Source organism: Rattus rattus, chromosome 16, assembly GCF_011064425.1.
Source record: "Rattus rattus isolate New Zealand chromosome 16, Rrattus_CSIRO_v1, whole genome shotgun sequence".
NCBI lineage: Eukaryota > Metazoa > Chordata > Mammalia > Rodentia > Muridae > Rattus > Rattus rattus.
In genome coordinates this window covers 23,451,497-23,472,502 of record NC_046169.1, presented here as the reverse complement: position 1 = coordinate 23,472,502, position 21,006 = coordinate 23,451,497, and the positions used below count along the sequence as shown (strand labels likewise).

The window sequence follows — 21,006 nt, the reverse complement described above, 5'->3', positions numbered from 1 at the left end:
GGAAGGAGGAGAGAGGGAGGTCAGGGTCAGTGTGGACTATATAATGAGATGCTGTCTCAGAACAACAAAAAGACATATTATATATAGAGTTGGCAGGGTCTATACAGCCAGAATCACTTTGTTGTCTTTATTGTCTTTTATAGTGGAGTCCATCTGCAAGGGAGGCTTAAGTCCTGTTTATTGCTGTCTCTTGACTTGGGGCCATGGTACTTTGAATGCTGCCCAAGTAAGAATCATCTGGAAGCTTCATCTAGGTGGGAACAGGCAGCAATTATCTTAATTGCCTCCATTCTTGTGTAACACAGCGTATCCCTGAGTGCCAGGGACAAGGGTTTAGGATGGAAATTTATCCTGGGAATACAGTGCCCAAATTCATCTCAGGATGCTGATCTGTTGTACTTTGGGTACACCCACATTCTTATACCTTACACACACACACACACACACACACACACACACACACACACACACACGCACACACTGTCTTAGTTAGGGTTTTACTGCTGTGAACAGACACCATGACCAATGCAACTCTTTTTTTTTTCTTTTCTTTTTTTCGGAGCTGGGGACTGAACCCAGGGCCTTTGCTTGCTAGGCAAGTGCTCTACCACTGAGCTAAATCCCCAACCCCGACCAATGCAACTCTTACAAGGAGAACATTTAATTGGGGCTGGCTTACAGATTCAGAGGTTCAGTCCATTTATCATCAAGGTGGAAGCCTGGCAGCATCCAGGCAGATGTGAAGCCAGAGGAGCTGAGAGTTCCATATCTTCATCCAAAGGCAGCTAGGAGAAGACTGGCTTCCAGGTAGCCAGCAGGAGGGTCTCAAAGCACACACCCAGAGTGACACACTTTCCCAACAAAGCCACACCTACTCCAATAAGGCCACACCTCCAAATAGTGCCACTTCCTGGGCCAAGCGTATTCAAATCACCACCAATCACTACCACCCACCCACCCATCCCTCATCCCCCACACAAACAACCCCCTCCCTCCAAAACCCAGAGGGAATAAGGACTTCTAAACTAGAGAGATTTAGGTGATGACGTTTGCTGTGACTAAACCAGAATCAGTGTCCCCGAGTGGTTTCCTAAGGCTTTTTTTCTAGCAATACCAGTTTACTACATAAACTTGAGTTTTGTTTGGACTGTAGAGAAGTTGCAGCTACTCCAGATGGTCCATGCCTTTGTTTCTAAGTGTCTGGTTCAGATCCATGGCCTTTTACATGTGCATATTGGTGAGCTGAATTTCACCAGCACTCTCTTGAACCAGCACAGCTACAATTGCTTGAGTGGACAGGAGGTGAGGGTAGTAAAGACTACAGGCCATCTATTTCCCATCTTGTTTGCACACACACATTGCAAATGTGTGGTTTTCATACCTGTGACCTATAAAGTAGCAGGGACTCGTGGGCTGCATCCATGGCTGTACTAAGAAAGTCTGGGAAAGGTGAGCATTGTTAAGGATGCAGCTCAGTGATAGAACAGTTGTCTAGTGTGTAGAAGGTTCTGGGTTTGAGTCTCAACATTAAAGAGGGAAACAGAGGAGAGGAAAAAGGGAGGGAGAGAGAGAGACACATGCACATGCACAACACAGTCACAGACAGACATACACACACATACACACACAGAGGCAGGCAGGCAGACAGACAGACAGATACACACACAAATACACAGACATATACAGAGAGACATACAGACAAATAGACACACGTAGACACACACAGACTGACACTGACAGACATAGACCCATAGTCAGACACACAGACACACACATAGACACACACAGACATATACAGATACACACAGACACAGACAGATAGACAGACACATACAGACACACACAGAGACAGGCACACAGACAGACATTCACAAACAGACACACATGTACACCCACACAGACACAGAGACAGACAGACACACACATACACAGATATACACAGATATACACAGAGACAGACAGACAGATACACACACACACACACACACACACACACACACACAGAGGAACAGCATCTGTTTACTGTATATGATGTCTGAACAGAGGCTGTTGGCCTGAGAGGTGAGTGATACCCTGGGACATTGTCACCATCTTACTGGTGAAAGGCTGTGTAGATGCAGGACAAAGAAGCAGAAGAACCCCGCTGTCTCTGTAGCAAGCCCAGGTTTGTAACCACAACAGGGTGGCTCCATGCCTGCATGGTGTCTTAGTGCATTTGAACTGCTGTAAAAAACTACCTCAGTCAGTTTGACTTATAAACCACAGCAGGTTATTTCCCATCATTTGGGAAGCTGGGGGCATAATATCAAGTTGATACCCGTGTGTCCTCAGCAGTCAAAAGGATGAATTAATGTCCGTTGGCCTCTTAAAAGAACATTGATGCCATCTATGAAGGTTTTGTTCTTTCGATTACCTAATCCAAAGACCCCACCTCATTGTATAGCCAATATGGATTCCTTATAGGAATTTTGGGGAAATGCAATATTGAGAATGTCGGAGGAGTAGTTGGGAGGCAAAGAGGAGCCCAAGCTTTGCCCCATTCTTGGAAGTTTATGAGTGGAATATACAGTGTATGAGTGTGAGGGAAATTCTTGCTTTTAGTTTTGCAGGACCCTGTGGTGATTTGAATCTCAAATGTTCCCCACTAGCTCATTCTTTTAATTTTTCCTTCCCCTCCTTTTCACTATATTGAATATTTCATTTTGCTTTATAAAATAAAAATACTTATAAAGGGAGCCGGGTATATGACTCATTAGAGTTACATTATTGCTGCCCTATCTCCTACAGTTAATTCACCTATGCTTAACAAGTCTTTGTTTCATAACTGGCCTTTGGATCTAATTATTTGACTACATTTTCATGGACCCGGCTTTCTGTTCGCGTTCACACTCTCATTGGTTTATGTAGTATTTAATTAGCTGTAATTACTGCAGATACATAAACACAACTAATTCTTGGTACAGTGATGGGAGCAGAAGCAGATGAACAATTCACTTAACTAGAGGTGTCTGCTCAGCAGTTCATTGGAAGGCTTCACAGGGAGAAGAGAGAATGTTGAGAAATTGCCACATGTAGTTGATAAGAAGGTTAATCGGAGAAGGTGTTGTGGCCTTGCCTTCTTTCATGTGTCAGTGTATTTTATATTTTAAGATGTATTGTATTTTTATTTCTCTTTTTCTCTCTCTCTCTGTGCATATGTGTGTGTGTGTATGAATGAATGAAAGTGTGTGTGTGTGTGTGTATGAATGAATGTGTGTGTGTGTATGAATGAATGTGCGTGTGTGTGTGTGTGTATGTGTGTGTGTGTATGTGCCTATGTGTATATGCATGTGTGTGCAGGTGCCTGAGAAGGCCAGAAGAGGGCACCAGATCCCGAGAGCTGGAGGTATAGACTGTGAGCTGCTCAGTTCTGGTGCTGGGAATAGACATGGGTCTTCGGAGAGATCAGAAAATGCTCTCCAGCCTCAGATATTCTGTTATACAACTATTTAAATGAAGAATTCAAGTCCATTATTCATAACATTTCTCTCTCTCTCTTTTTTTTTTTTTGGTACTGGTGCTTGGGTAGTCTAAACCCAGGGCCTTGTTCATGCTAGGCACCACTGTGTTGTCGTAGAAATATTTAATCCCCACCCGGGGTTTCTACTCCACCTTTGACATTTTAGTTCCTGGATAAAAGACATTCAGCCTTTATATTTATAATAAGCCTTAATCAGCACACGAGCTGGGCATATATCTTTTTTTTTTAATGTTATTATGTCTAATTCCCAGCCAACAGTCCCATTATATAATTTGTCAGTTTCATCTGGGCTGCTCTTAACGCCAATTAGCCAACCCACATGGCCATTATTTTAAGATTCTTATCCCATGGTGGCTTCTCCTCTATTTACCTTCTTCTCCCCTTCATGGTTCTCCTCCAACCCCTGAGCCCAGGAACCCCAAACCCTGCTTATGTCTCATCTGCCCCTCTATGGGCTGTTGGCATCTTTATTCACTAATTAGAAGTAGCTTGGGGACAAGGTCACATAGTGTCACTTGGGTCTATGTGTGAACTCTCATGTCTGGGACAACCAGGCCTTGAGGACCACACTTAGGATTACAATACATAGCAACAATCCATTGCAACAGAGCAAAGCTCAACACTGCACCTTCGTAAGCACGGGCTCGAACTTACCTCTGCACGTTCATGTTGTGAGTCTGTATTCTCCATCGGTGGTGCTGTTTTGGGAGGATGTCCAACCCTTGGTGGGTGGAACCTGCGGGCAGATGTAGGTTAGGAGGAGTCCGCCATTAAAGGTTCTCCACCTACTGGTTCCTGTCCCATCTGCTTCATCCGCCATGATGTGAGCAGCCTCAATTACCCGCTCCCACCGCCATGAGCTGAGCTGCGCCCACAAGCTTTCTCAGCCCTGCAGACTGAAACCCTGCTGTAGGCACGTGAAGGCATAGTCCTCTATGCTGTCGCGTTAGGAACTTGGAGTGTCCACAGTAAGCACACCTGGCTATAGGGACTGGACAATGCCATCTGTACATTTTAGGTAGCATGTGTGTGTGTGTGTGTGTGTGTGTGTGTGTGTGTCTCTGTGTGTGTCTCTGTGTGTGTGTGTGTGTGTGTGTTGTTCACACACGCGTGCATGTGTGTTTTGGGTTGTTTGTGTATGTGCACTTGGAATTTAGAAGACAACCTCTTGTGTTGCTGAGGATAGCTGTATTATATATTATCTTGAGACAAGGTCTCTTATTGGCCTGGAACTCATCAAGTAAACTAGGCTGTCCAGCCAGTGACTGCCACGGGTCCTTCTGTCTCTGCCTCCCCAAGACATGCCACCATGAGTCTTGATTTTTTTTTTTTAAACTTGATTCTGAGGATCAAATTCAGATCGTTCTGCTTCTAAGACAAACACTCCCAATAAATGTGCTATGTCCCCAGCCATATCTTAGGTAACCTTTGAAGAGTTCAAGGTGACCAATAGGATGAACTTTGTAAGTCATCTATGCTTTCAACTTTGTGAACACCAACCTGTACATCCAGTTCCAGGGACCTGGTTCCCTTTTCTCCCTGATAACCATTCCCTTCATAATTAGGAAATGATTTCTTAGAGCAAGCAGAAACTTTCTTGCAGTGAGACTGGGCTCTGCTATGGTAATTCTGCATGGCTCTAAAGACTGCTGGCTGACTTAGGGCCATTCTTCCCTGCTGTCTCTTTTATAGGTTCCTGGCTAAGTTCCTCCCCACAACCCTTGCACCATTCTTGGGGAAACTATAAAACAAACAAGTGTACTGCTGTTTCAACCAGGCCAGGGCACTCTGAACTGGACCTGAGCGTACCTTCTTAGTAGCTACAGGAACTGGCAAGAATTGTAACTGCCCTCCAAGCGCGGGTGGTGGTGGGGGTCCCTGGGTGAGAGAAACCAGCGCTTTATGACCCGAGGCTGACTGGTGAAGATGATGTGTTCGTCCTTCAGGATGGTAATCCAGACTCTCTGCCTGCAGAAGGACCATTTATTTTTCTGATGGAAGATTCATTCTTTTATTATTTATTTATTTATTTAGCCAAGGTGAACACTGAGCTATGACTCTGCCTGCTTTATTACAAGCATTCTGGGGCTCTGGGCACGACAGTGAAAGATGTGCTCTGAGTTTAGAGCAGACAGGGAGGTTCTGATCACCCACTAGCCAGCGTCAATTTCACAAGGCTACAGAGTGAATCTTGGGAGAGACAGTCTTGTGAGGTATAATTGCTTTGTGTGTGTGTGTGTGTGTGTGTGTGTGTGTGTGTGTGTGTGTGTGTGTGGCTGCTTTGTGTGAAAGCTCTCGTGTCCCTAGAAGATAGGTGGCATGGCACATGGAATTGTTATGTTGGACACTGACAGTCATTATGCTATCCTTTATGAGCTGGCTGTGTTGTCGTATTCCCTGCTCCCTTTTCTGTTGTTGTTGCTGTGAGCACAAAACGCAAGGGAATATCTTGAAAAAGGAAAAGAGTCATTCGGGATCATGGTTTCAAATGAAAGACCATCATGTCAGGGTAGGCATGACAGAGCAGAGTAATTGACATCACAACCCTCAGAAATAGAGAGAGTGTGACAAGAGATAATTAATCTTAAAGGTCCTCCCTCTAGTGAACTGTTTATGTTAGCCGGGTCCTACCTCATGAGGTTTCTAGAACCTTCCTGTAAGGGTTAGTTTTAATTGTCAGCTCTATTCAACCTAAAATCATCTGGGAAGATGGCTTGAATGAGGGATTATCTTCACCGAGTTGACCCATGGATATGTCTGCAGGGTTTGTCTGAATAAGTTAATTGAGTGTGGGCAGACCCAGCCCACTCCAGGTGGCACCATTTCCTAGGCAGGGGATCCTGAACTGTGTAATTGGAGAAAGTAAGCTGAGCAGAAGCAGGCAAGTGAGGTGTGTGTGCATTCGTTTCTCTCTACTCTTAACTGTGGATGGGATATGAGTAGCTGTTTGAAGGCTCCCTGCCTTAACCTACAGTGATAACGATGTAACTTTGACTTGTCAGGTGAAATAAGCCCCCTTTCCCCATAATCTATTTTATTTTTATCACAGCAACCGGAATGAAGCAGAAGTTGGTACCAGGAGTGGGGTCACTGATGTAATGTTGAGGCTACTGTATTGCTTTTATGCCATCAGCTGAGGACAAAACATTGAATGCATGAGCCTTTTCTGGGGTGGGGGGTATATTGTATATTCAAAACCATAGCAGTTGAGGGCCATTCCCTTCACTTCACCTTCTCACACCTCCTGCTTGTGCATTCGCCACAGAGACAGCTTCCCTACCTAGTTGAAGATTGTCACCGTTGATAGAATGTCTTTTTCTCTGTGCTTTAGCCCAAAGTGTCCTGTCTGTGAGTAGACTGTGAGTTTAAAAAGAGACATAGACTATACAGGTCACCTCAAGCTACAGTTTATTCATGGGAAGTTTCTCTTACTTCTCGTTAAACAAATTTAAGGGATACTGATGCATTGAATTGGCCTAATTGGAGTTGGAAATTACCCAACAAACTGGAAACATGGACTAGTGGGGACTCTTGCTCTCTCACTTGTTCCTGCCTAGGCAGCCATTGTTTCTTAAATGACTCTACCTTTTGATACTATAACAAGGTTCCTGGGGTTTGTTTTCTTTAATGTTCTAGAGGTTTCGAGAATATAGCCATGGCATTGGCTCTGTTCTAGTGAGGGCCCTGTGGTACCTAGCAGTGGAGTGGCAGAAGCCTGTGGGACAAGGGAGGGATCCTGTGAGAAAGTGGGACACCAGAGAAAGACATCTTCTTAGACATATGTTACATGCATAATGCATGATGTCTTAGTTAGGGTTTCTACTGAAGTGAAGAGACATATGATCAAGACAACTTTTATAAAGGACAACATTTAATTGGGGCTAGCTTACAGATTCAGAGGGCCAGTGCATTATCATCAGGGCAAGAAGCATGACAGCATCCAGGCAGACATGGTGCTAGAGAAGGAGCCAAGAGTCCTACATCTTGATCAGAAGGCAACCAGGAGAAGACTGACTCTGCAAGTAGCCAGGAGGAGGCTGTCTTCCTCACTGGGTGGAGCTCAACCCCCACAATGACACACTTCCTCCAACAAGGCAACACCTACTCTAACAAGGCCACACCTCCTAATAGAGCCACTCCCTAGGGGCAAACATATTCAAACCACCACACATGTCAAAGGAGATTTCCCCAAATTATGTGCTAAGTGTCTTCAACAATACTGACATTATATCTTTCTAGAAGGTGCTCATGTCTGCTGGTTGGGGCTGGGATCCCCATAGCCCCTCTGTAGAAGGCTGTCTATCTCTTTTCTTCTCTTTCTCTTGTCCTTCCCATCTCCCATGACTGCTTGCTACTCACTCAACACAGGAACAATGGGGGTGTCCATTTATTGCCTGGAATTAACACTGTGTAGAACACAGTAACCTGTGGCTTCAGTTCACCTCAGACGAGTTTTCCCCACATGAGCTGCTGACATGGGTTGGGAAGCTAGTGGCCACTGAAGGCTGTGAATGCTTGACTTGCTGATCTCTGTTTCCTGATGGGGCAAACAACAGTAGCACAATCTTCCTTCTCTGTGAGCCATGATGGTTCCAACAGTGGGTAACAATTTTCTGACATCTTGGGTATGACAATTAGAAAAAGATTCTGACATTCTGATGTATGTTTGTGCCTTCTCGAAATGACACTTTTATTATTTCCTTTGTAATTGGATGTAAAATAATTGTATAAATTAATGGGTTCACTATGATATTTTCATATATCTGTAGTGTATTTTGATCATATCCAGGCATTCCATCCAAAGTGAGTGTTTGTTTGTAAGTGTGCCAATGTGTATGCGTGTGTGTTTGTGTGGGTGCATATTGTACATGTGGAGGCTAGAGATGAACCTTAAGTATTATTCTTCAAGTTCTGTCTACCTTGACTTTTAGATCAGGGCCTTCTGCCAGCTAGAACTCACCAAAAAAAAAAGTGTTGAATGGTATCATAGTTAGTTTTTGATAACAGCACAAATAGACGTACCTGGGAAGAAAAAACCTAAACTGAAGAATTGCCTTCATCCTATTGGCCTGTGGATCCACTGTGGGTGGATCCATCCCCTAGGAAGGTGGGTCTGGGTTGTATAAGAAAGGTAGCTGAGTAAGCCATGGGGAGCAAACCAGCCAGTAGTGCTCCTCCACAAACTCTACGTCAGTTCCTGTCTCCAGGTTTCCACCTTGAGTTCCTGCTCTGAATTCCCTTGATGATGAATAGCATATGCTAAGCAAACTCTTTCCTCTCCAAATTGCTTTTGGTTGGAGTTGTCTATCATAGCAACAGAAGGAAAACTAGAATATTTGGCTGACCAATGAGTCCCATGGATCCTCCTGTGTCTGCCTCCCCAGTGCTGTTGTTATAAGCACATGCCTCCGCATGTAGCTTTTTGACATGAGTTCTGGAGGTCAAACTCAGATCCTCATGCTTGCAAGGCAGGCACGTAACTGGCTAAGCTTTCTTCCCAATCCCTCTTCTTTTCATGTGCTTCAATACCTACATAAAAACGTAACATTTGCATTTTTCAAATTTACAGATGCTAAAGCTTGTAGCGAAAATATGAGTCAGTATGTTTCTTTTGCCTGACTTTTAAATATGTATCTTTAATTGTATACATGTGTTGGTATCTTTGTGTGTATATGCACACATGAGTGCAGGTGCTCATGGAGTCCAGAAGAGGGCGCTGGACTATAGCTGCAATTAAAAGTGGTTGTGAGCTGCTTGAAGTGAATGTGAGAACCAAATGTGGGTCCAAGTGCAACAAGTGCTCTTAATCACTGAGCCACCTCTCTAGCCCCTTTCATCTACATTTTAAGATTCGGAAGCATTTGTTTTCTCTTTATTCTGTCCTCTTCACACACACACACACACACACACACACACACACACACACACACACACACACACATACACACACACACTCTCACACTCACTCACTCACATTAGCTGGATGTAGATGTGATGGCCTCTCCTTGTCATCCCAGCAATTAGGGGACTGAGGCAGGCAGATCTCCTGGGCTACAAGACCAGCCTGGACAACTCACTGAGACACTTCCTCAGAATAAAAATTAAAAAGAAGCCCAGGGCTTGCTCAACGATAGAATACTTGTCTAGAGCACATAGTCCAAATTCTAGGTTGCACCCTCCCCAACCCAAAGACCACAGAGTACTCCATAGGAACGAGCACATACTTATTTTTATTGTGTTTTCTGTGTGTATAGGGTAGGGTTTTACACACAGCCAGGGTGCAAGTGTGGAGGCGAGAGGATAACTTGTGCACACGGATTCTCACTTTCTTCCATGTAGATCCTGGGCATTCAACTCAGATCGCGAGACGAGACAGCCTTGACTTACCAAGCCATCTTACATGTCCAGTTAGCTCGAAAGTAGAGTTTTTCTTTGCACTTGTTTTTTTTTGTAAATGTGAACAATCTAGAAGTGACAGAGATGACTGACTTTGCCCAAGATCGTCTATGTAGAACTAGGATTCGAGCGTCGCCTCGTGTCAGAGCCCCTCCCTCCTCCCTTGAAGCACTTATGCTCTGAATCCTCCTTCCTGCCAGATGAGGCCCTTCATGCCTTCCTTGCAACAAGCACGCTGCTGTCATGCACATCACTGCCACCCTGGTGACACACAGGTGAACACTGGCTGATTAATCAAACTTCCAGTGGGTGGAGAGATATTTTTAAAGCTCAAGATGAACCCAGCATGCTCCTGACCAGGAACATAGCACTGTGGGCTGCCCTGGACAGGGATGGGCAGGAAGGAGGTTGGCTCCTCCACCTGAGCTGTGGCAGCATTCTCTTCCTACTCAGCTAGCCTGTATTTTCTTATAAAAACAATTTCCAATTTTATTTCTCCTCTTCCTTCACCCCTCTCTCTTTCCCCACCCTTCCCTCTCTGTCTTTCTCCCTCTCCCTCCTTCCCTCCCTCCCCTCTTTTATCTTCCTTCTCTTCCTACCTCCTTTCCTCTTCTCTCTCTCTCTCTCTCTCTCTCTCTGTCTCTCCCTCCCTCCCTCCCTCCCCTTTCCCCCCCTCTCCATACTAAGATTTATATCCAGGGCTTCCTGTATGCTGCAAAAGCCCTGTATCACTGATCCACACCCCAAGCCCCTCACTGGGGGATTCTAGGCCAGCATTCTATGACTGAGTTCTGTTTTTGCTTATTACCTTGAAACAGGGTCTCACCAAGTTGCTCAGCTTGAACTCCTGCTGTAGCCCAGGTTATCCTTGGACTTAAGATCTTCCTGCCTCAACCTCTTTAGTAGGGTAGGAAGACAGGCTTGTTATCACGTTGCCTGACTACCCTGCCTTCATCTCTTAAAAGATTCATTTATTTTACATGTAATGCATATAAGTATACCTGTCCATATAAGTATACATGTGTGTGCGCGCACGAGTGCATGTGTGCGCGTGTGCGTGTGTTCGTTCATGCATGTGTGCACGCATACATGAGGTCAGAAGTCATCAAATCTCCTGGAACTAGAGGTAAAACAGTTGTGAGCCCCTGTGTATGTTCTAGGAACTGACCCTGGGTCTTTGAAAGAACAACAAATACCTTTAACTACTGAGCCATACTCTTCTTTTCATCGTTGACTTAAGGAGCCTGGAGGCCCCTTCTGCATCCTCCCCCCAACTTCTTTTTGGAGACACTTGCCTCTGAAGAGAGGGTCTTAAGGGTCTAAGTGAGAGACCATTGAAGAGAGACATTAAGTAAACAGAAACTTCTTGCCATGAGGCAAGAACATGGTAGCTTTTTTTTTTTTTTCCTGAGAGGGTGACAGCTCACATGTCTCCATAAAAGCCACACAATAGTTCACATGTGAGTGGGTTGACTGGATAGGCAGATCTGCTCCTGAGCTAGGAGCTGTCTTCACAACCATGTCTTTTCTTTAGCTGAGCTTTCCCCTTGGAAACTTGACTTACTCAGCCTTGAGGGAGGTGTTTTGTGGAGAGTTGTTGTCATAGGAGAAAAAGGCTGTGCTGGATAGTCTTGTGTCAACTTGATACAAGATAGAGTCACTGGACAGGAAGAAGCCTCCCCTGAGGAAAATGCCTCAGTGAGGCTGGGCTATAGGCCAGCCTGTGGGTCATTTCCCCAATCGATTGGGGAGTCCATTGTGGGGCCATTCCTGGACTGGCAGTCCAGGGTTCTATAAGAAAGCAGCTGAGCAAGCCATGGGGAGCAATACAGTAAGCAGCACCCCTCCATGGCCTCTGCATCAACTCCTGCCTCTAGTTTTCTGTCCTGTTTGCACACTTGTCCTGATTTCCTCCAATGATGAACCCTGATGAAAAGTGTAAGCCAAATAAACGCTCCCCTCTCCAACTTGCTTTTGGTCATGGCGTTTCCTGACACTAGTAGGAACCCAAACTAATACAAGGGTTCTGAGGTACCTTCTTCTAGGAACAATTCTTAGGGAAGACTGGAATCGATTCCCACATCTTGCTTGAGCACGTGTCGCGTAGCTGTAGCCAGGAAGGAGATTTGAGTATTCTCCCACACACTCTGACTCTCTTCCTTTGTCATTGGTATTCTACCCGCTTCCAAAAGTGATTGAGACATCTTATGATAAAAGAGGAAAATCATGAACCACAAAAGCTGTCAGCATCGAAATAGAAACAAAATTTCACATAGAGGCAAGGAGGAGGATAAAAGAGTGATGTTCTCCTAAACTTAGTAAGTTTGCTGTGGAGGCTGGAGACATAGATGGCTCAGAGGTTAGGAATGATGGCTGCTCCTGCAGAGCCATTCTGTTCCTTGCACCCATGTCAGGGGGCTCACAACTGCCTGCAACTTCAGCCCCAGAGGACCCAGCACCACCACCTTCTGGTCTAGGCAGGTACCCATATGCACACACACACACACACATATATATATATATGTGTGTGTGTGTGTATGTATATATATATGTGTGCATATATATTAATATATATAATATATATTATGTATATATAATATGTAATTAAATATAACATATATATTAAATAAAAGTTAATCTATAAAAATAAGTTTATTGTGAAAGAGCTTTAACTTGAGCTCCAACATTCCAGTGGGTAGAGATACAAAGGTTAACATGAAATACCTTTATCCAAAGACTTAAATACAATGCCTTAAAGCATTCTGTAACAAGAGTTTTCTCATAAGGGTTTTACATAGATCTCTTTTGTTCTTCCGTGAAAACAAGCCTGAAGGTATTTTGTACCCTCGCTTCAGATACAGCAATGGTGTTTTCTTTTCTTCTCACTCTTAAGTCTTTGGGGCTGCATGTGTGTACACCTGTGTATACATACGTGCAGGTACGTGTGGTAGCCCACAGAGGTCAATGTCAGGTGTCTTCCTCGAATGTTTTCTGCCTTATGGTTATTTATTTTACTCGTCGAGCATTTCCCAGATGAATACAAAGTATTCATATCCCCCCCACCAAGTACCCCTCCCAACAGGTATCCCTCCCAGCTGCTGCTTCTGCTGCTGTTGCTTCTTCATCGTCTTCTTCTTCTCCTTCTCCTCCTGCTCCTCTTCCTCCTCTTCCTCCACCTCTTCCTTTTTCTCCACCTACCTCCTCCTCTTCCTTCTCCTCCTTCTCCTTTTAACCCACTCAACCTGATTAGTGCTGTCCTCATGAGTATGGTGCAGGGGTTATTTACAGGAGCATGGGTAACAAACCGTGGATCACACTCCCGAAGAAAACTGACTTTCCCTGCCCTAGACACTGTCAGTTGTCAATCGCTTCTCAGCTGGGGTGAGAGTTTATGACCCCGGTGTCAATCATCCTGGAACACTGACCTGCTTGATCTTGTCCAGGGAGCCACAGCTGTTTGGAGTTCATGGCTGCAGCAGTCAGATTATATCCAGAGGCCATTGTTTCTAAGCCGTCTTCCTCATCCACTTTATTTTAGAGACAGGGCGTCTTTCTGAAATAGAAGTCAACCATCTTGTTAGATTGTTGGTCAGTGAGCCCAAGGGTTCTGCCAAATGAAGCATCTTCTCAGCCATTGATTCCTTAATGTATTTAAAACTGTTTCCGACTCATGATGGCTTCCCGGAGGTGATTCTCAATGAAGGAAGAGGTATTTGTTTTGGACCTCTAGATGAGGAGAAGTAAGGGTGCATTGCAATTTAGAAAGCCTTCTTATCAAGTAATTTTTTTTTCTTGGAGCTGGGGACCGAACCCAGGGCCTTGCGCTTGCTAGGCAAGCACTCTACCACTGAGCTAAATCCCTAACCCTCATCAAGTTATTAATTGAAATAACTGACTATTATTATTAATGTCAACTGTTTCTCTGGTTCTTATTTCTATACCTCTTCTGCAGGTTGCTAGCCAGGTAAAGCAATCTATTATTGCAACAAAGTATTTGAGACAGGCAATTTAAAAAGATGAAAGGATGTTGCCAGATATGAGGTTTAGCAATAAGAGTACTTGTAGCTTTTGTAGAAGACAAACTATCACCAACCTGGTAGCAAATAATTGACTTTATCTCCAGTTCCAGCGTACTGCTGCCCCCTCTGGCTGCGGAGGGTATTGTATGCACATGGTACACAGACATGTAGGCAAAGAAAACAAACACACAACAAAAAAAATATTTTTTTAAAAAAGATTAATTTGACTCACGGTTTCATGTGTGCTTGGACTATGGCAAGAGAGTCCATCATGGTGGAACTGTGCACTGGAGAGAGCTGATCAGCTCGTGGTGGCTGGGAAGCAAAACAGAGAGCGATGAAAGGGACCGGTTTCCCATAATCCCTTTCAAGGGCACTTCAAATAGACTAAAACTTTCCACCTCTTATAGACTTCTACCATCTTCCAAAAACCCTGAGGCGATGACCAAGCCTTTAGCGCTTGAGCAAATGGGGGACATAATTAATAAAAAACACACAACTTGATATGAAGGTTAAAGCATTAACTTGGCTTGGGATAGTTGAGGAGAACATTATTGGTTGGGATGGAGAGCCGGCTAAACAGTTGAGTTCAGTGTTCAGGACCCACATCAGGCAGTGCACAACTGCCTATACCAGGGACAGTTCTCTTCTGGTCTCTAAACCTGCAGACACCCCACCCCATCCCACCTCCACACACACTGAAAATGACTTACCAGTTGTTCCTCATATTATCCCCAGGAGAAGATTCCTTTTCACCAGAAATGCATCCTCATCCATACACTTGAGGTCATTCAGTGCTCTATCTACCGAAATGAGTTAACCTGCTGAGTGGAATTGCCCAACATTATCCATCTGGATGCAGACGTGGGTTTGCCAAAACCCATCATTTCATTGTTGGCTTTGTTAGTATCTCTCCTCATACTAATTGGCAATCACTAGGTTCAACTGTTTTGGGACCATTCAGGGTATAATATTAGCAACATGTTTTAGGATGGCTGGCTCACCCCGATCCACTCTTTTTCTACACTGCCTCAAGTCATTTTAAAGCAGGTGATGGGTTGGGGTGGAGATAGGTCTCTCTCTCTATTTGAATCAAGATGGTTATTTCAAAGCCAGGCCTGTAATTTCAGTACTCAGGTTGCTGACGTTGTTGAGTCCAAGGCCTGGCCTCCGTTGTGAAACATTATGTCCAGAGACAACAATAACATCTAAGAAGACAAACCCAATGCAACTTGGATATGAGAATAAGAACACTAGGTCTTTTGAGAATTTGTCCATAGGGAGTTAGGCGTTCCTGATGATTCCCTCTCTAATGAGGTAGGACCGTCTGGTGATATAGCAACCTTGAGGCTTGGTGACCTTTGATAACAATTCAGTGCTTTATGGATTTTGATTTGTGTTATGTGGATCATAGCACAGATTTCTTAGCACCGCCAAGTGAGTTACTAATATAAAATTGGCAGGTAGCAAATATCCAATCAGCAGTAGTGGTAGGGCTGGGGACACCTGTGTAGAATCCCCCAGTGAGGAGCAGGGAGTATAGGTTAGTAGTAGATTGCCTGCCTAAGACCCCCCAGTAAAGGGTTAGGGTGTGGCTCCAGCATTAGACCATCTACCTAACACACAAGGTTTCTGTTTCCAGTGCTTCACACAATTTCCTCACTCCCACAGTAGCTTGGTCTCTTCTTTTTCTCCTGTTCCTCATTCTCTCTTCCCTCTTGGCATTTGTTCTTCTGATTCTCATATTCCTTAGTTTTCTTCTTATTTTAGTTTTGGGAAACAGACCCCTGTTACAGATCAAACACCAGCCTCTTATCTCACCAGGTAACCCAAGTTAGTTTCAGGATTGCAATCCTCCTGACTCAGCCTCTGGGATTACAGTGTTAAGATTATAGGTGGAATATGGTGATGATGATGATGACGACGATGATGACGATGACGATGATGATGACACGCACAGTATTATCACTCCACACTGTGACAAGTTTAGGTCTTTATAGGACAAGGTGGAACAATAGCCACAATCCTATGCTAGTGTCCTTCCCAGACAGGCCAACTTCAGCATCTTCCAGCCTTCAGTCAGAGAGTCTGTTGTATCATGAAAGGATCATTGCATCCCACCAGGATTGCCTGTGTTCTACCTCTGACTCCATGAGGACACCTTCCTCACTTCCAGCAATCCAGACTTAGAACTTTGTTTTTTGTTTTTTTTTAAGACTGTCTTCATTATCTCATAGATAAGAGTCTAAATCGTCAAAGGAAACCTGGCTTGGTGCTGTCCATCTGGAACCCCAGTACTCAGGAGACTAAGACCAGGAGTTGATGCCAGTTTCCATTACCCAGGGAGAACTTGTCTCGGAAAACCAATGGGTGAGAATGTAGCTCCATGCAAGAGTGCTGGTCTGTGCTGCACAGAGCTGTTGATGAAGTCCCCAGTGCCACCTAAATAAATAAACAGCTAGCTGAAGAATGCAGATGAGATGAGAAGCAGAAGCACTACACTTGGGATGGACTGCCCCTACAGATGGAATTAGGTTCCTTTAAGACTTTGGTTTGATGAGGGAAATATCTTTGAATGTCTGAAATTCAGATCTTCCCACAAAATTTGTTCCATGAGTTGCAGAAGAGGTGGTGAAAGGGAGACAGAGAGATTATGTGATGTTTGTTTTTTAATATATATATATATACATATATATATATGTGTGTGTGTGTGTGTGTGTGTGTGTATAATTTATTTTTATTTTATTGGTGTTTTTCCTGTTTGTATGTCTGTGTGAGGGTGTCAGAAGCCCTGGAACTGGAGTTACAGACAGGTATGTAGTTACCCAGGTCCTCTAGAAGAGCAGGGCATGCTCTTAACCACTGAGCCATCTTTCCAAGCCTATGATGACTTGGTTTTAATGTCAACTTGCCACAAATAGATTCATGTGAGTGTGGAGGCTCCACTAAAGTATTGTCCTGATTGCTTTAATTAAAGTGGGAAGGCCCACCCTTACACAAGCTTTCTGGTAGCAACTCAGATTTAAAAAACAGTGTGTCAGGGAGGTTATAGCAGAAACTTATTCTTATGGTTCTTCGCCTCTGGTCTGCTTGGCCTTCCCTCTCAAGGCCATGCTGATTTTTGGTATTGCTGCTGCTGAGAACCAGCATATTTCCATCACCAAAACCCAGTAAGTTCCCCAGGAACCTTCCATGTTTTAGGCACCAGATTGGAAATGTTAAGCCACCCAGCCTGTGGACAGAGCAACCACCAGGTTCTGGGGGTTTTCTCTCTGGAGATTGTTCTGACTGTTGAGACACTGGGCCTCAAGCAATGAGTAATCCCCAAGTTCTCGGCTTCTCGGGGGCGAGACAGTTATTGTTAACATTTTATGTAAGCTGATTCAATATTAATGGAAGATTATTATTTTCTTTTTATTGCTTCTGTTCTTCTGGAGAACCCTGACTCATGCTAAGTGTGGTACCTGGGGTGATCCTGAAGAATGAATGGATTTCTCTAGTGGACTTGATGGTATTAGAAAGAAGTTTATAGGCTCCCAAAGAAAGAGACTTCTTCAACTGAAATATCTTTTTTTTTTTTTTTTTTTTCTTTTTTTCGGAGCTGGGGACCGAACCCAGGGCCTTGCGCTTGCTAGGCAAGCGCTCTACCACTGAGCTAAATCCCCAACCCCACTGAGCTAAATCCCCAACCCCGAAATATCTTGATAAGACCAAACTTTACTCATTTTTAAGAGTGTGATACCCACAAAAGCAGAAGAACAAGCAAACCAGAACAGGGCGGTCACTTGGTTCTTGTTCCGACTCAGGTGACAACTTGGTCTTTTCCCCGTTGGCTGGAGTCTGACCTCACTCTATCCTGATTGTCTGGTTTAAAAGACTCAGTGCAAAAGAAGGGATTCATCACTGAATGCAGCATGGCCTTTGTGTAAACAAACGATCTACCCAGTGGGGAATTCAAACATTTGCACAGAGGTCTTACAAAGTGGGGAGAGATAAAAAAAAAAAAGATTTGAATTCCTTGCCCTAAAAGTATTTTATAGTGTTTGACAGGAAAGATAATATTTATGGTTTCTTACAGTGGATCTGGATCTGGTTCTTGTTATGGGATATTTGAACCTGTAGCCTTTAGCACACACCTTTACTTCTTCTGGCTGGAATACACACACACCCTTAGTACTCACTTTTCATCCCAAACTATCAAGCTGAAGTTTGTTTGTAGAAGGAAGCATGCACGTTTGAAAGTGATGTCTAATTAAGTGGCAGAAAGAGTGACCAATCAGAGGAAGATTTGACAGAATAGGATATGCCCAGCTCTCACAAGAAGAGAGAGGAAAGGGAAGTTACTTAAGAAACAGTACAGGGAGAAGAGTACAGTGCAGAAATAAGGTGGAGTTCGTGGAGAGCAGTGCAGTAGAGTTGAGAGGGAGAGTCGAGCAGCACAAAGAGGGAGAAGGAGAGAGGCAGTTTTATTGGGACAGTTTTACAGAGACAGGTTGAAGAGAGGAGAAGCTGGATACAGGTGAAGACTGAATGAACCAGAGAAAGAGAAGAAGCCAGAATATTAGAACGGATCGACAGAGTTAGTATGAGATCAGGTAGAGCAATTCAGGAGAGGCTGAGAGAAGCCAGATTGAATCAGTTAGCTGGAAAGGAGTTTGAGCTAGAACAACCAGCCAGCCAGAGTTTAGAGAGAACTTGAAAGGGTGAGCTTATTAAGCAGCAAGTCTCAGAAGCTGAAAACATCCTAGGCTTAGATAAGATTGTATGGAGGCTAGATGCTTCCAGGATTGGGCCTAAGTTAGCAGATAGAGGCCATAGCCTCTGAGACTACAACTACTACAGGCGAACAAAAGTTACTTTTACAGGTTCTCCAATTGGATGAAACCTATAGTCACCAAGGAGTCCTCTAGTAGCTTAAAGAACACTGGACATCTATGGTGTGAACTACTTAAAGAATTTATCAAGATAAGTGCATCTGATGCTTCTGGCTTACTTCATGTGAAGAACAAAGAATTTAGTGATTGTATAAAAATGTTGATAATTTGTTGGGAGGTAACAATGCTGGCTCTTTAGCATCTTTGAACCAAGTGATGAAAGAAAAGAAATGAGCTTATTGGTAAAGGTAACCAGTTCTAGATGCACCATAAACAATCTGATGGTCTCTAGGTGTGCCCTAGAAAGGACTCTTCTCCCCAGCACCCTTACAGCTCAAGTTGTAGCAAACCGAGTCCAAGTGCTCATTGGCTGAGTTACAATGCAAAGTTAATTCCCAGCCATGGAGAGAGTGTCAGGATCTGATGAGTTGGGGTGGTATCTTGATTGGTGTTGGTTTTTGTCCCCTTAAAATAAATTATAGTTATATAGTTTATATCTGAGAGGAGGGACCTATGATTGAAAAAACTGTAGGCAGGGCCGTGTACCATTTTTTTTTTTTAAGATAGTGATTGATAGGGGAGAGTCTGGCTTAACTGTGGGTATCTTGGGTGGTCCTGGGGGTGTGTAAGAGCAATCCAATACGCAGCGCTTCTTAGTAGTTACTGCTTCAACCTCTGCGTTCAGGTTCCTGCCTCGAGTTTCTATCCTCCCTTCCCTTAGTGATGGAGTGTGACCTGCAAGTTGTAAGGTGAAACAAATACTTTCTTCCCCAAGTTGCTTTGGGTCATAGTGTTGGATCACAGCAATGGAAACCCTAAGACAGGTGGTGATGTGTGTGAGGAACCCAAAGAGGGTGAGGGCTTGAATTCTTAGATTCGGATGGGCTTATTCTGCCTGAGGAAGTGGTCTCCCCATCCTTGGCAGAAGATATATTCTCCTCCACACTCCCCTGGAGAGTTGCCCTTTATTGGCCTTGCCTGAGTGAATTAATTCTGCCCTATGGGTAGAGCATGGGGAAATCTTTCCCTAAAGGAGATGCCAGACAGGACAATGCTGATCCCCTTCAGGGACTACCAACCATTGCCTCTAGAGCTATAACTAGACTCAAGGCTAAGCGGGCCCCTAGAGGTAGGAATTGTGGTCTAGAAGGAGCTGTGCTACACCCCTAAATAACTTGAGTTTCAAATTCACTTAAGCAGATATCCTGGGAGTATATCTGGGGGTGGGTTTTAAGGGTGTGGGCTAATGGTAGAGGGAACATAAATTCAGTCTGAACTAATGTATAAGGGCCTATTGAACAGATAGTCTAGATTTAGTATTGAGACACACACACACACACACACACACACACACACACACACACACAGAGTTAAAAAAGTACCGAGAGTTATTTGAGTGGTTGACTTGAGTATTTGTGCAAGGATGGTCTACTGAGAGGGAGCTGGAGACGCCTGATATTCCTTAGCTTAGTGTTGATGGAGGGATTTCAGGGCTCAGGGAAATTGCAATGCTTGAGTGAATTCGCCTTTTAAAAATCTAATCCTCCACAACGGGATGACCCAGAAGACATGTCCTTCACTAATGCTGTGAGATGGGAAATGGGAGGGGCACCAGCACATCTAAGAGCTTTGTCTTTCTGCACCAGACCTTAGGGTGGGAGCTACGGCTGCTCAATTGGACAAATTAAATATTATGGGTTTAATTGAACCCAGAGTAGCAGGGACCAGGTGGCAGCATTGAATGCCAAAGGAAAGGTGACCGTAGTCCAGACAAAGCAATATCTGTAATGGCCTGACTAATCAGCACAGTATTCCCCAAAATGGCATAGGTAAGAAGTCTACTCAGTTTCTGTTTGATCAGGATTAAAAAACAAAACAAAACAAAACAAAAAACCCTCTACAAAACAAAACAAAACAAAACAAAAGCAAGTGAAAGAAAGGCTATATTGGATCATTGTATCAGGGAATCATGACCCATCAGTTTCTAGATTTACAATCACAGATCCAGAAACCCTTGACTGAAGGAAGGCCATGACCCCCTGAGGAAGTACCATGTTGTAATACTGGGGAACTTTACTGTTAGCCTTTTCCCATTCTTCTCCCACAGGGAGGGACCTATGACATTTTACTAGGGTAACTGGACACTGGGGAAACAGAGTAGTCAGAATTTCCTGTTAGATACTAGCTCCAAATACTA

General features: G+C 44.1%; 1 protein-coding gene across 2 annotated transcripts in view; it reads left to right on the top strand.

Moving 5' to 3' along the window:
* Positions 1-21,006, top strand: part of Caln1 (calneuron 1) — a 462,493-nt gene that overhangs the window by 123,265 nt on the left and 318,222 nt on the right. The window lies entirely within an intron of this gene.